The 13,789-nt window shown below is 41.6% G+C and overlaps 1 long non-coding RNA gene across 1 annotated transcript in view; it reads right to left on the bottom strand.

Annotated features, from left to right (window-relative positions):
* LOC141374003 (uncharacterized) overlaps positions 1–13,789 on the bottom strand; it is a 38,375-nt gene that overhangs the window by 24,019 nt on the left and 567 nt on the right. The window contains exon 2 of the long non-coding RNA XR_012380523.1: positions 13,134–13,231. This is a non-coding gene — a long non-coding RNA (uncharacterized lncRNA). The remainder of the gene's footprint in view (positions 1–13,133; positions 13,232–13,789) is intronic.

Here is a 13,789-nt window from a genome sequence, read left to right as displayed (position 1 = left end):
AATAAACATTCTAGTACATACATTTTGCTAAATATTTGCAACGATATATATTGGGTAAATTTAAAGCAGAGGGATTAATGGTAAAAGGAGATGGGTATTTTTAGTTCTGACAGATATTGTCAAATTATCCTCCAGAAAGAATGCACCAGTGTACACTTTCACCAACAATTTATGAGAGTGCTCATTTTCTCCCCAGTCTTGCAGAAGTGGTCATCAGTAAACATCGATACTTGCCGATCAGATCAGTGAAACAACAATCTTATCTCTTGACTCACTGTAGCTTATTTGCATTTATTTAATTATGAGTGAGGTTGTACATCTTGTCATTTGCCTTCTGGACTATTGTTCCTTTTTTTCTGCAAACATTAGTTTCTTTTGACCATTTTCCTCCTGGCTTGGTCATCTTTTTCATACTGATTCATATAAACTCCTTGGTAATTAAGGAAGTTCAACTTTTTACCATTTTCTTTGTAAATACATCTCCCGGTCTTTTGGCTTTATTTATGGCATTTCCCTCCATGCAGCTTTAGAAATGTTTACATGGTCAAATATATTTATTTTTTTTTCTTGATGGCTTCTGGAGTTTGCTCTTGAAATGATCTTGCTTATCACAGATTATAAATTCTTCTAGAACTTTTAGAGTTTTTTTATGTTTAATTCATTGACCCTGCCAGAATTTATTTTGTAAGGAGAGGAATGTTTACTTTAACTTTGTAGGCATCTATATTGTTTGAGTGGTCTAAAATGAGGATGTGTTTGCTTTGGCAATTTAAACCTTCCAGTAAAGGGAAAAAAAGAAGATAAAGCATAAAAACCCATAGGACAGAGCCTGGAGATGGAAATATCAGGTAAGAGCTATTTTAATACATTGACCACCTATTATTTGTCAGGCCCAGGGCTAGGTACTGAAGACATAGTAAGGGCCTGGATTGCAGAATTGACAACAGTAATGGGAAGGAAGGGAAGGATTGATGGAAGTGTTTAGCTCATAGAATGATCACCATGGCAACAGGAGCCTGAATCATTACTATGGAGACAAAGTGCTTGAAATTATGACTAGTGGGATAGTGTGACTCTGTTGGCAAGGATTTTGAAAAACGTAAATAGGTGGTACGTTACAGATGTTTCAAAATGATACTGTTTCTCTCAGTAGAGGTTACTGGCTTCTTTTCCCCCAGTGTTTTATTTCAGGGAGGCTAGAGACAAAATATTCAAAGATAACATGGATTATGACAAGCACAAGCTCTATTTGGTCATTACTAGTCATGAATGCACCAGCCAGGGAACACAAAGAAGTTACTATCTAATATACGATGTTTTACATATAAAGTGTCCTGATGTCTTAGAGCTCTGGTCCCCAGGATACCTTGTTGGGAGAGAATGCTCATGCACTTTCTTCCCTGCAGCAACCAGAAAGATGTCTAGCCAACACTTCAGGCCAAAGAGAAACTTACATATGGTTGGGAGTGGGGCTTTGTTTTAATGGGAAATTGGAGTAGGGCTTGAGGTATACTCCTGAATTATTGGATGATACCAATATGTGGCAGGCTTCACCTGCTCCTCAGTACAGGCTATTGTCAGTGTCCAAATAATAATGTCTCTTTGCCCATCTCTCCACCCCCGCCCCTTCATGTAGAACTTCCAGCCTCACTTTCAGTGGTGATGGGGATTTGGGAAGTCTCCAGGGCAGAGGGATTCATGCAGGTGCTAGTCAGTCTCTCACTCCACTATATTTCTGCCACGACCGGCTCTGGACCCTGCTCCTTGCTCTCTCTGTTCATGCTAGTGTGGACTCTCCTGCAGTGTCCAGCCACCGTATCATCCTAAACAAGGCTCTTGCTCGTCTTCTAGCAGTCCAGCTGTAGTCTCTTCCCTGGTCCCCATAGCACAGCTCAAACCAGATGTTCACTTTGGGTGTGCATTTTTTCTTTTCTTTCTTTTCATTGTGTTATGTTAGTCACCATACAGTACATCATTAGTTTTTGATGTAGTGCTCCATGATTCATTGTTTGTGTATAACACACAGTATAACTATTCTTAAAGTTCAAGGATAACCAAAAGGCAGCTTATAGGTGGTTATCAGATGAGACTACTTTTGGGGCCAAGGCCCAGGCTCAACCTCCATCATGTGACAGAGGCCAATTTACCTCCATCCTGGAATGCCCTCAACGCGTCTATATTCCTCTGTATAAAGTGATCCTACAAAATTGATATCTGATTTGATCTGTAGCAAACATATTGGAACTTGCCTCTTTTAATTCAGTCAGATCAGCATACTCTCTCTCCAGAACATTTGAGGTTCCCAGCCCACAGGCCTCTGTCCTAAGAGGTGCTGTAGGTGCCCTGCACTGTAAGTCACTTTTAGGAGGAAAACTATGACGAATGGATGCACACTGACATTACCTGGATGGGGGCGTGAGGGACTTTGAAAAATATTGATACCTGGGCTTCATTTGCCAGACCTTCTAACGTAATCAGTCTGGAGTGTGGCTTGGGTGTGGAGTTACTGCAAATGTCCCCAGGTGGTTCTAACACCAAAGTTGAGAAACTACTTTTATCAAATCTATATTGGGGCAAACTAAACAGAAATAATTCTCTGCTAGAGAAAGCAAATTCCAGTAATCTTTGGCCATATCAGGTCCCAGAAATGGAGGGTAGATACCCTTCATGTCTTCCATGGGCCCCCATGGGGCTCCCCAGAGCAATCAACTGGAATTAATTCCATTACCCTGGCCTGGTTGGTTCCTAGGAATCCCCGACATGACATGGAAGCCACGGGACTGGATTGGATATTAGAGTAATTTGTGTGGACATATTAAGTGCTTGGTAAATGTTTATTAACATTATTATCTGGTCAGAAGCTGGCTGTGCTGGCTGTGGAACACACAGAGAGTCCCCTCCGGTCACCCCGGCCACCCAGCAACACAATAGGTACTTTGGGGTATGAAGCTGCTCAGCAGTCCCTCACAGCTAGTAAAGAAGTGACCTCCAGTTACTGTCCATTTGGTATTAGACAGACATCCCTCAAAGCCACTGGCAGTCAAATTTTATGAATTTGGTTTACACTGGCTATAATCTTCTCCACACGCAAATTTAAAGTCATAGGGTCCCTACAAATCATAATGATGGAGAAGTAGCAAAAGGCACACTTCTGGCATTTTTAATTTGCTTGTTTTAGTTTTTTGTTTTTGGTTTTGAAGTCCCGAGCCTCAAGAACCCTACTGGGGAGCAGTAAGAGTAAAGCAGGCTGGGTCAGGCTCTACCATACAGATACAGTACCACAATGTTTATTTCAAACAACACATAGAAATGGTGGCAGTCTTACTTCCATATGGGAGAAGCCTGGGTGGGACCTGCCTCATGTTCCTGGACTGGAGTCAACCATTCAGATATTATTTTCTAGGTTCGGACTCTTCAGTACACTTGGTAACGGGGGTGGGAGGGGGTAGGCAATAAACTCAGGCATCAGACATTTGTGCAAAACAGAGAGAATGAAAAGACTATTCTGCCTAAATCTCCTAACCTAGCTGATATGCATATGATGAGGCCAGTGCGGTGTGTAGAGGGGTCTCCTGTAACATGGATACAGGACATGCATGACGTCTGTCCCCACAGTGCACAGGAATCATGGGGTTACAGGGAGTTGTAGTATAATGTATAATGCAGATGGTTGAAAGGATGGCATCAGCTATAGTGGTTGGAGGGCATCAGGGCATCAGGAATTTTCACTCTTCCTTAGCTTGTCTCAGATGAAATCCTTGGAAAGAGTTGGCCTGAGGCATCTGTAATAGGGTGGGCACTAGAACATGGTAGCTAGTGTATGTAAGTACTTTGGTGTGGGACTGCCTGGGCTCAACTCCAACTATACCAGTGATTAGCCATGTAACTCTAGGCAAGTTTCTTAGCCCTTTATGACAGTTTATCTCCCTGTAAAATAACAGTGATGATAATAGTACCTACCTCACTAGTATCCAAAATCTATAAAGAACTTCTCAAACTCAACACCCAAAAAACAAAAAATCCAGTCAAGAAATGGGCAGAAGACATGAACAGACACTTCTCCAAAGAAGACATCCAAATGACTAACAGACACATGAAAAAATGCTCAACATCACTCAGCATCAGGGAAATACAAATCAAAATCACAATGAGATACCACCTCACACCAGTCAGAATGGCTACAATTAACAAGTCAAGAAACAACAGATGTTGGCGAGGATGCGGAGAAACCTACACTGTTGGTGGGAATGCAGCTGGTGCGGCCACTCTGGAAAAATAGTATGGAGGTTTCTCAAAAAGTTGAAAATATAGCTACCCTACAACCCAGCAATTGTATTACTAGGCATTTATCCAAAGGATACAAACATAGTGATCACAAGGGCTGCCTGCATCCCAATGTTTATGGCAGTACTGCCCACGATAGCCAAACTATGGAAAGGGCCCAGATGTCCATCAATGGTGGAATGGATAAAGAAGATGTGGTATACACACACACACACACACACATACACACACACACACACACACACACAATACAATACAATATTACTCAGCCATCAGAAAGAATGAAGTCTTGCCATTTGCAATGACATGGGTGGAACTAGAGGGTATTATGCTAAATGAAATAAGTCAGACAGAGAAAGACAAATACCACATGATTTTACTCATATGTGGAATTTCAGAAACAAAATAGATGAACATAGGGGAAGGGAAGGGAAAATAAGATAAAAACAGAGAGGAAGGCAAACCATAAGAGATGCTGAACTCTAGGAAACAACCGAGGAGAGGTGGGTGGGAGGAGATGGGGTAACTGGGGATGGTCACTAAGGAGGGCACTTGACGTAATGAGCACTAGGTATTCTATACAACTGATGAATCGCTGAGTTCTACCCCTGAAACTAATAATACAGTGTGTGTTAACTAAATTGAATTTAAATAAAGGATTAAAAAAATAATAGAACCTAACTTATAGGGTTGTTGTGAGGATTAAATAAAGCACTACAAGGGATGCCTGGGTGGCTCAGTGGATTAAGAGTCTGACTCTTGATTTCCACTCTGGTCATGATCTCAGGGCCGAGAGATCAAGCTCATGCTGGCTCCGGGCTCAGTGGGAAATCTGCTTGAGATTCTCTCTCCCTCTCCCTCTGTGCCCCACCCCCACTCTCTCCCTCTCACTAAATTAATCTTTAAACAAAAATGCATTACAAACACATTCTACTCATGCTTGGCAGACATTAAATGCTCAGTGGAATTACCTTTTATTATTATGATTATCACAGCAAGGGGATAAGCAATGGACTAGTATCAGTCATTGGTTCCAATCTTAACTCTACTGCTTATTTTATATCCTAGGGCAACTTAACTTTCCTCACCTACGACACGAAGAGATAGTAGCAGTTTGTACCTCACTGGGTTATGGTCCGGACTAAAGGGGGTAATGTCAGTAGCTTTGCCTGGCTCCTAGTAGGAGCTAGCTATCATTACTGATTAGGGTCTGATGAGAAAGGCATCTCAAATGGACTTTCTGCTCTCTCTCTCCTTCGGGGTCCAAGCTCTCAGGGTTGGGTAAGCTCTGCAGGCCTTCACCACCCCAACTGCTCTAAGGCCCCTTTGGTCTTCAGCTCCCAGATTGTTCTTAAATGTGGCAATTCGATTTCTTCCTGTAGGTGACCACCTTGTGTGGAATTTGGCAATGATTTTGAGCCCATCGCTGACAGGGGCTCCCTAGTGGCCTGCTGCACACTGCCGACCATTAAACCTGAACACTCCAGCGGGCAGTGTCCTCCAACATTCTTGGAGCCCACCTTTGGACTGCCAAGACGTGTGAGTCGAAAGGCTTCTAATCCGTAGGAGGAAAGCGGCCACCTTTCATATGGCCACCTGAGCCCCGCTAGTGGCCAATCGCGGCTTCCGGAGGGGCGGGGAGAGGGGTGCGGCGCTCTGGGCTGGGATGCCCTAAGACCCAAAGTCCTCGCTGGCCGCCGCGGCATCCGGGAGGAAGGATTAGGGCACACCACCCCCTCGTGGCCGGCCAGCAGACACCAGCCGGGCGAGGCCTTCCGGTGGGAAAGACAGGCTGAGCTGCTGCGGGACCCCTCCGCCGCGGCGAGGACCACCTCTGAATCTTCGCTTTGCTTCTCGGAGCCAGGTGCTCTGACGCTGTGCCCAGCCCTGCCCAGCCCTGCCCCGCCCGGGCAGAAAGAGTCCCCCGCCCAAAGCCACCTACAGGCTCCACCCACACCTGCCGGAGGCGGGACTTGAAATCCGAGGGGCGTGTGCGCGGCGCGGGGACCCTGAGTTCGCCAAGGGTCGCCCCCGGGAGTTGGACGACTTGCACAGTTGGGTTCCCGCGGGACTAGGGCCGCCCGCACCGCCCCAGCAGGTGGGTTCTTGACACCCACCTGCGTCGCTGCCCGCGACATTCAACCTAGGTCTAGGGGACCGGGACCGAGGCCAGCAGGCGGGCCGGCCCGGGCGGAAGGCTGTTCACTGCTCTAGGCTACCCAAACCTGCGCGATGTCACTTCGCGTCCACGCGCCGTCTCGTCACCACTGGACCACCACCTCCTCGGGGAGAGGCAGGGCCGGCCCGGACCCGGGAGGGAGTTCCGTTCCCTTCGCGCAGAAATTCTTTGAGGCTGCTCTAGGGCGGCCTCGGTGGGGTACCCTTGGGTGGGGCTGAACGAAGACTTCCCAGGCCAGCGATAGCTCCAATTGCCCGAAGGAGACCGGGCATCCAAATTAGGTTTGCAAATCCAAGAACCTGAACTACCTCGTTATAAAGATGTGGTTAAAAAACTGGGATCCCAAACTAGACAACCCACAACCCGGGCTTTCCTTCATCACGTGACCCTCCTGAGTTATCTTTGGAATAAAGTTTCGGTGAATGAGGCCCGAGGCGGGGCGATTCTTGAAGGCGTCAGGAAAATAGTAACAGTGTTATCCTGCAACCACCGATAGACAAAGAAGGGTGATATGTTAGTGGGATACCCATCCACCTTCCCCAGCCCATCCTGACTCCAGCAAAGTATCACTCTCGACACAGTGCTCCTTTGAAAACTTAGAAAATAAAAAAAACACAGAAAAAAAAATCAATTAACAAAAGCAACTCAAGAAAAAATGGGAAACCCCAAAAATCAGGGAATGGAACTGGAAATTTTTAGACACCTGCCCTCCTCACCACCAGAGCAGACTCAGGTGATTTCACAGGGAAATTTTCTCAAACTTTCAAATAACAGAGAAGCCCCTCTCCCTTTTTAAACATTATTTCATAAGACAGAAAAGTGGGAAAACTCAACTCATTTAATGATGCAATGTTTATACCCAAAGACAGCATTCAAAACCTTTAGATCGAGGTAATACTCAGAAGTATTATCCATAGATGCAAAAATCCTAAACAAAATATGAAATCAGATACCACAGTGTATTTTAAAAATGTATCACAGTCAAGGAGGATTTATCTCAGAAATACGAGAGTGGTTTTACATCAGAAAAAAATCAATCAGTATAAATCACCACACCAAAAAAGTAAAGGAGAAAAATAATACAATCCTTTGAATAGATGCAGAAACACATTTATGTGTTCAATGATAATGCATGGTAAAACTTTCAGCAAACTAGGAATAAATAGTATTTTTTTCCAAGCATAAAGCAAATATCACACCTACGGGTGAAATGTGAAGAGTGCCATGAAAGCCAGGTGTAAAGCAAAGACACTCACTATTAAAGCACGAGTTCCACACCGTAAGGGAGGGTCTGGCCTTGAGCTGTTCAATGACTACCACTAGCCACAGGTGGCTTTTCACATTTAAATGTAACAGATGAAAAAGATGTCTCTACAAAAGCAACAAAAATTTTTAAAGAAATTAGGCATGAAGCTAAGAAAAGATATGCAAGCCTAAGCTCCTGACTTTGGAGGAAGCACTGACTCCCAGCAGGCTTACGGTTTCCCACAAAGAGAGCGGACTCGGGACTCCAGCAGGTGAATGGGATTGCTGCTAAAACTCCAGGCAGCAAATCACCTGCTGGATTTCAAACAATAAGCACTGGCCAAATCTTCCAAAAATTTACTTATCATTTTCCTTTCCTAGGGTCAGGCTTTTCAGGGCAACTGCAGACAACAATTCATCTTTCTGGGTCAGCCCTTGAGGTTGTCCCTCTTTGCAGAGGGTGAGGTGTGTAGTCGGGTCTCCAACCAGCATAGGCTGGATGTCATGAGCAAATCCATGCCAGTGTGTCAGTTTGGAATCTCCCCAAGCGGCCCCAGTGCCAAAGATCTTTCTAATGCTTGACCTCCATCACTACACAAAAATATTTTTTAGCACCCAGAGAAGCTCTTATCCACATTCTGAGGAGTGGCCAAAGGCTTCAGCCAAGTTTTCCAAATTTCAGTTTGGCTAGCCGCTGACAGAGGTTTGAAGGGGTGGTTTTCCAACACATGCAGTTTAATAACTTGTGTTTTAGAAAGTTTGAAGGATGGTCCCACAAATACCACTGATATGCCCAAATTAACTTCATCCCTAATGGGAGCTCTTTGAGCCATCTGCTGTCTCATTATAGTCTGTCTGTAGTGTTCTTACTATTGTGACAGAAACAAAACCAAGGGGGGCTTGCTGTCAGGCTGTCAGAGTGAGAAAGGGAAAAAGAATGAAGAGCCGCTTCTGAGATTCCCTTCAAGTGAAGCATAGAAATGTCCTGGGGAGACCTGAGGGGCTGTGCCCAGGGCTGGCTGCCTCTCCGTCCTCAGAAGCTAATCTGTGGCCCCGCTCTGCCCCCTATTCTGCCCTTTTAGCTGAATAATAAACTCTACGGGGCCTCTCTTCTCAGTTGATTGTCCTACCTCGAGCCATCACACCTACAGTCCTCTGCTCTACCAACTGAGCTACAGAATGGCTCGCCGTCCTAATTCTAAATCTTCTTTCAGTTTTTTACAATACTTACGTTGTTACTCACACTCCCCTAACTGAGGGAAGGAAAACTGTTAACAGGATAATTTTAAAAATAGATTTTAAAAACTAGAGTAGGTAATGTTTGCAGAGTTATTTACATTTTATAATGTATAAGTATTGTACAGTCAGGTGACTGGCTCTTAATTATTGTCCATCTGTGTCACAGATCATGCTTCTTCCCTCTATCCCTTAACTTCTGAGACTATTCTGAGACTAACTCCAGCAAAAATGCTTTGATCAAGTCAACCATGATAGTATCAAAATATATGTAAAAAAAAAGTGTTTACTTTTCAGTATTCATAGGGTTGCTTAGGTGTCTTTCATTTACTAGAATCCCTAGATGTTTTCTGTTTCTCAGAGTCCTAGAACTTTAATCTCCAAGAACTTCTGAGAAAGAGAATGGAAAACTATTGTCCACTTCCTGTAGTACTGTTTTGGCATGAATATTTGCATCCCTCCTCAGATTCGTATTTCGAAGCCCTAACTCCCAGCGTGACTGTGTTTGGAGATGGAGCCTCTAAGGAGGTAATTAAGGTGAAGGGCGGTCATAAGGGTGGGGCCCTGACCCAATAGGATTAGTGTCCTTACAAGCAGAGACACCAGTGAGCTCCGACGCTTGTGCTCTCTCCTTCTCTTCCTCCCTACACACACACACACACACACACACACACACACACTCACTGAAGAATGGCCTTATGACGGTACAGAAAGATGATGGCCGTCTACAAGCCAGGAACAGAGCCCTCACAAGAAACCAAATTTGCTGGCACCTTAATCATGACTTCTAGCTTCCAGAACTGTGAGAAAATAAATTTCTGTTGTTTAAACCACCTAGTCTGATATTTTGTCATAGCAGCCTGAGCAAATTAAGTACCTGTAAAGCTTCAGAGGTTTTTAATCTAGGACTCAAGGATAGAACAGTTTCAATGAAACTGTAACCCTGTTAAATGTAACCCTATGTAGTTTATGCATTTAGAAAGATTATTTTGAGAAGGGCTGCAAAGGCTTTTCCAGACTGCCAATGAAGTCCATGGCATTAAAAAAAAAAAAAAAAAAAGATTAAGAGCCTCTTCACCTCCTTCTGGCAGACATAAAACAAATATATGTGGTGTCAGGGTGACATGCCTCTCTAATTGTTTTCAGCCATAAATTTAACTGGGACCTAATATATTCTAGTCTATAACCTTTAACTATATTAAAGTCTGTACCTCAATATAGATATAGATTAGGAAGACCAGGATATAGAATTTTCTAGAGTATTTTATTCTGACAGACATATATAGTGAGTGTGAGCCACTGGGTATCATTGTGAATAATATACATATTATATACCACATGTAGCATAGTATACCACATAATAAATATTACAAATTACAGTGAATGTTATAATGGCTAATTCAACAGGGCGACTAAAAATATTATCAATAATATTTTAAGGCTGAACCGTACGAGTCCTTTCAGTAAAGCAGAGCTGCTGATGTCTGAATTGGAACAGCTCACACATTTGGTGGCAGTGCTCGGGATAGAAGGTTAATGAGCCAATGTTAATGACTGGAGTAAGAAAGCCAATCAACAAGTATTTGTAAAGAAGGAGTCCGTGGTTTATAAGTAGATCTAAAAATCCTAAATATGGTATCTGTGAAAAATAATAGCAACAATACCATGATTTCCAGAGCTGAGACATCTCACAACTCCATCAACATCAAATCCTACTGCCAAAAATTTGATGCTTTATAAAATGCAGAATGGGGAAGAATTAAGCAAGCAGAGGGCAAGTTTTCATAGACACCTAAACAAAATTGGTATGCAAATAAACTTTTTGTGGGGCTTTCCTTTGTATTGTATTTGTACACAGTTATATTTATATTTACATCAGATATTTATGATTATGTCATTGCATATTGAAAGAAGTTGCATAAAAATAGGCACTGTATAAATACTATTAACCTTTAACTTCATTTTAATTAAGTGGAAAAAAGATATGGATAATGTAACTAATAGAAACTCTTATTTTATATTGTTTGTTCCCAATATCCTATTGAGTTGACTTTACTAGTTACCCTAAAACTAGCCTGCAATTGGGGAAGAGAAAATTGCTATGGGATAGTCCAAAAAATAGATTTTTAAAAACTAGATTCAAGTAATATTTGTAGAATTCTTTACACTTTATGAACTACTTTAACTTACATTCTCTGAAGCTATTTAATAGTTGTCTGTACGTGTTATGCACTGTGTAACTATTGCTATCCCTAAAAGAAGATTTAAAATTAGTTTCTTTAAAGTAAATTACCAGGGGTGACTAGGTGGCTCAGTCGTTAAGCGTCTGCCTTCAGCTTGGGTCATGACTCCAGGGTCCTGGAATCGAGTCCCGCATCGGGCTCCCTGCTCGGTGGGAAGCCTGCTTCTCCCTCTCCCGCTCCCCCTGCTTGTGTTCCCTCTCTCGCTGTCTCTCTCTCTGTCAAATAGATAAATAAAAAAATCTTAAAAAAAAAAGTAAATCACCAAACTGCAAATTTTTTTTTAACTTAAATTCAATTTAGTTGACATATAGTGTGTAGTATTAGTTTTAGGGGTAGAATCGAGTGATTCCTCAGTTGTGTCTAACACCTAGTGCTCATCATATCAAGTGCCCTCCTTAATGTCCTTCACCCAATTACCCCATCCCCCCACCTACCTCCCCTCCAGGAATCCTCAGTTTGTTTCCTAGAATTAAAAGTGTCTTATGGTTTTCCTCCCTCTGTGTTTTTATTTTATTTTATTTTCCTTCTCTTCCCCTACATTTATCTGTTTGTTTCTTAAAGTCCACATATGAGTGAAATCATATGGTATTTGTCTTTCTCTGACTAACTTACTTCACTTAGCATAATACCCTCTAGTTCCATCCATGTTGTTGCAAATGGCAAGATTCCAGTCTTTTTGATGGTTGAGTAATATCCCATTATATATACATATATATGTATATATATAATATGCCATATCTTCTTTATCCATTCATCTGTCAATGGACATCTGCGAAATTACAAATGTTTTTGATATTTATTTCTATTAAGTACATTGGTCAGACTTCTGTGTATGTTATATTGTCTAACACTACAGTTTAAATGGACATTGAACAATTATACTGAAATTGGTGCTAATAGGGGTACAAAGTGATGAGAGAAAAAGAATTATTTAATTGAACCAGATGTAAAGCATTTCAGGTATTATCAAGCACAGATGTGAAACAATAAGAGTCATATTCTTCTTAGTGGATAGGTAGTGATAGAGATGAGAAACAAGGACTGTTCCTGGAAGATATACCTAAACATTTCCTTGTGCCCTTTCCTAGTGCTGTTGAATTGGCCCTTTAACAGGTTCTTATACTTGTTTGAACCTGCCTGTGAAAAATGTAGGTAGCCACCCATAGGTCTCAAAACCAGCAGAGGGGAAGATATGTGTAAAGGGCATGTACACATAAAGATATGTGTAAATCATGTGGTTTGTTATAGAAAGTCAAATAACTGGAATGCAAAGTGCATTCTAAGGGGTGATGGGGACAGGCCAGGATGTGTGTGAGTTGGACAGATAGACAGAGTCCAGGTCATAAGAAAATTTGAAGGCCAGATTGAGGAGTCTAAAATTTGTTCAATACTCAATGGTATTTACTAAAACTGCAGTAGGTGACTGATGTCAACCTTCAAGTGACCTCAAGGAGAAATCAAGAACAGGAAGAACCGGAAAACCAGTTAAATAGAGGCATTCAAACAATATTTTTGAACAATCAGACATGATAGAAACATAATGTATTAAGATGACTTAAGGGTCTTTCTCACATCTGTGTGGAAATCAGTAAACCTTCATTTTTGGAACCCTAAAGAATTATACCTTGTGATGCACAAATATTTGGAGATCTGCTTGCAAGCACATGTACCCCCTTCCCCTTATGTACATATAATAATTTTATATATATATAATTTGTATACATAATATATAACAAGCTTCAGAGCAGTTCTTTAGAGCAATTTGAAAGACTGTTCCTGGGCTATAGTCCTCAGTAAGACAATGAATAAAGCATTTACTAGCCTACTTGGTGGTTGACTTTCTTTCTGTCTACAGTGGGGAGCCATGAAAAAGCAGAAGTGGAAAACTACTTTTTAAAAAGTCAAAATTTCTCTGGAGTTTTATGACACAGATAGGAAGACTTTACCTGCCTTGTTCATCTTTGTAAATCCAGCACACAAAAGTTCCCAGCATATGATAGTAGCTGTCTATTCGCTGAACAAATGAAGCAGCTTGAAGAGGCCTCTGTAGAGAAATTACACAAGATTTCAAAGCAATTGGGATTATTTTCAATCTTTCGGAAAAAATTTGACAATATACACCAAGATTCTTATAAATATTCTTATAATTTAAATCAATAATTCTATTTGTGGGACTCTATCCTAAAGTAATAATCCTAAATGAAGAAAAGCTTTATGCATAAAGTTTATTAAAGTATTGCTTTTAATAGAGAAAAAAATGGAACCAATCAGGCTAACAGTTAGGAAACAAGTTATTGTGTACATTTTATCTGTGGGGTATTTAAAAAGCTGTCATTAAAATGACTATAAAGACACTATAATACCAGAGGAAAATATTTATATTATTATACTGAGCTTTAAAAAACCCACCAAGATGCACAACTGAAGATAGAGCATGATTACAAATTATGGGGAGTGTGGCAGGTGGGGGAGAAATCTCAGTTAAAAGTTTGTCCGGAGTTGGTGGTAAAACACTTTTTTCTTTCTTTTTCTTTCTTTCTTCTTTCTTTTCTTTCTTTCTTTCTTTCTTTCTTTCTTTCTTTCTTTCTTTCTTTCTTTCTTT

The sequence above is a fragment of the Callorhinus ursinus genome, unplaced genomic scaffold (assembly GCF_003265705.2).
Source record: "Callorhinus ursinus isolate GAN/ISIS: 27379988/994484 unplaced genomic scaffold, GSC_fseal_2.0 scaffold13, whole genome shotgun sequence".
Lineage (NCBI taxonomy): Eukaryota > Metazoa > Chordata > Mammalia > Carnivora > Otariidae > Callorhinus > Callorhinus ursinus.
This window is presented reverse-complemented; position numbering and strand designations above follow the sequence as displayed.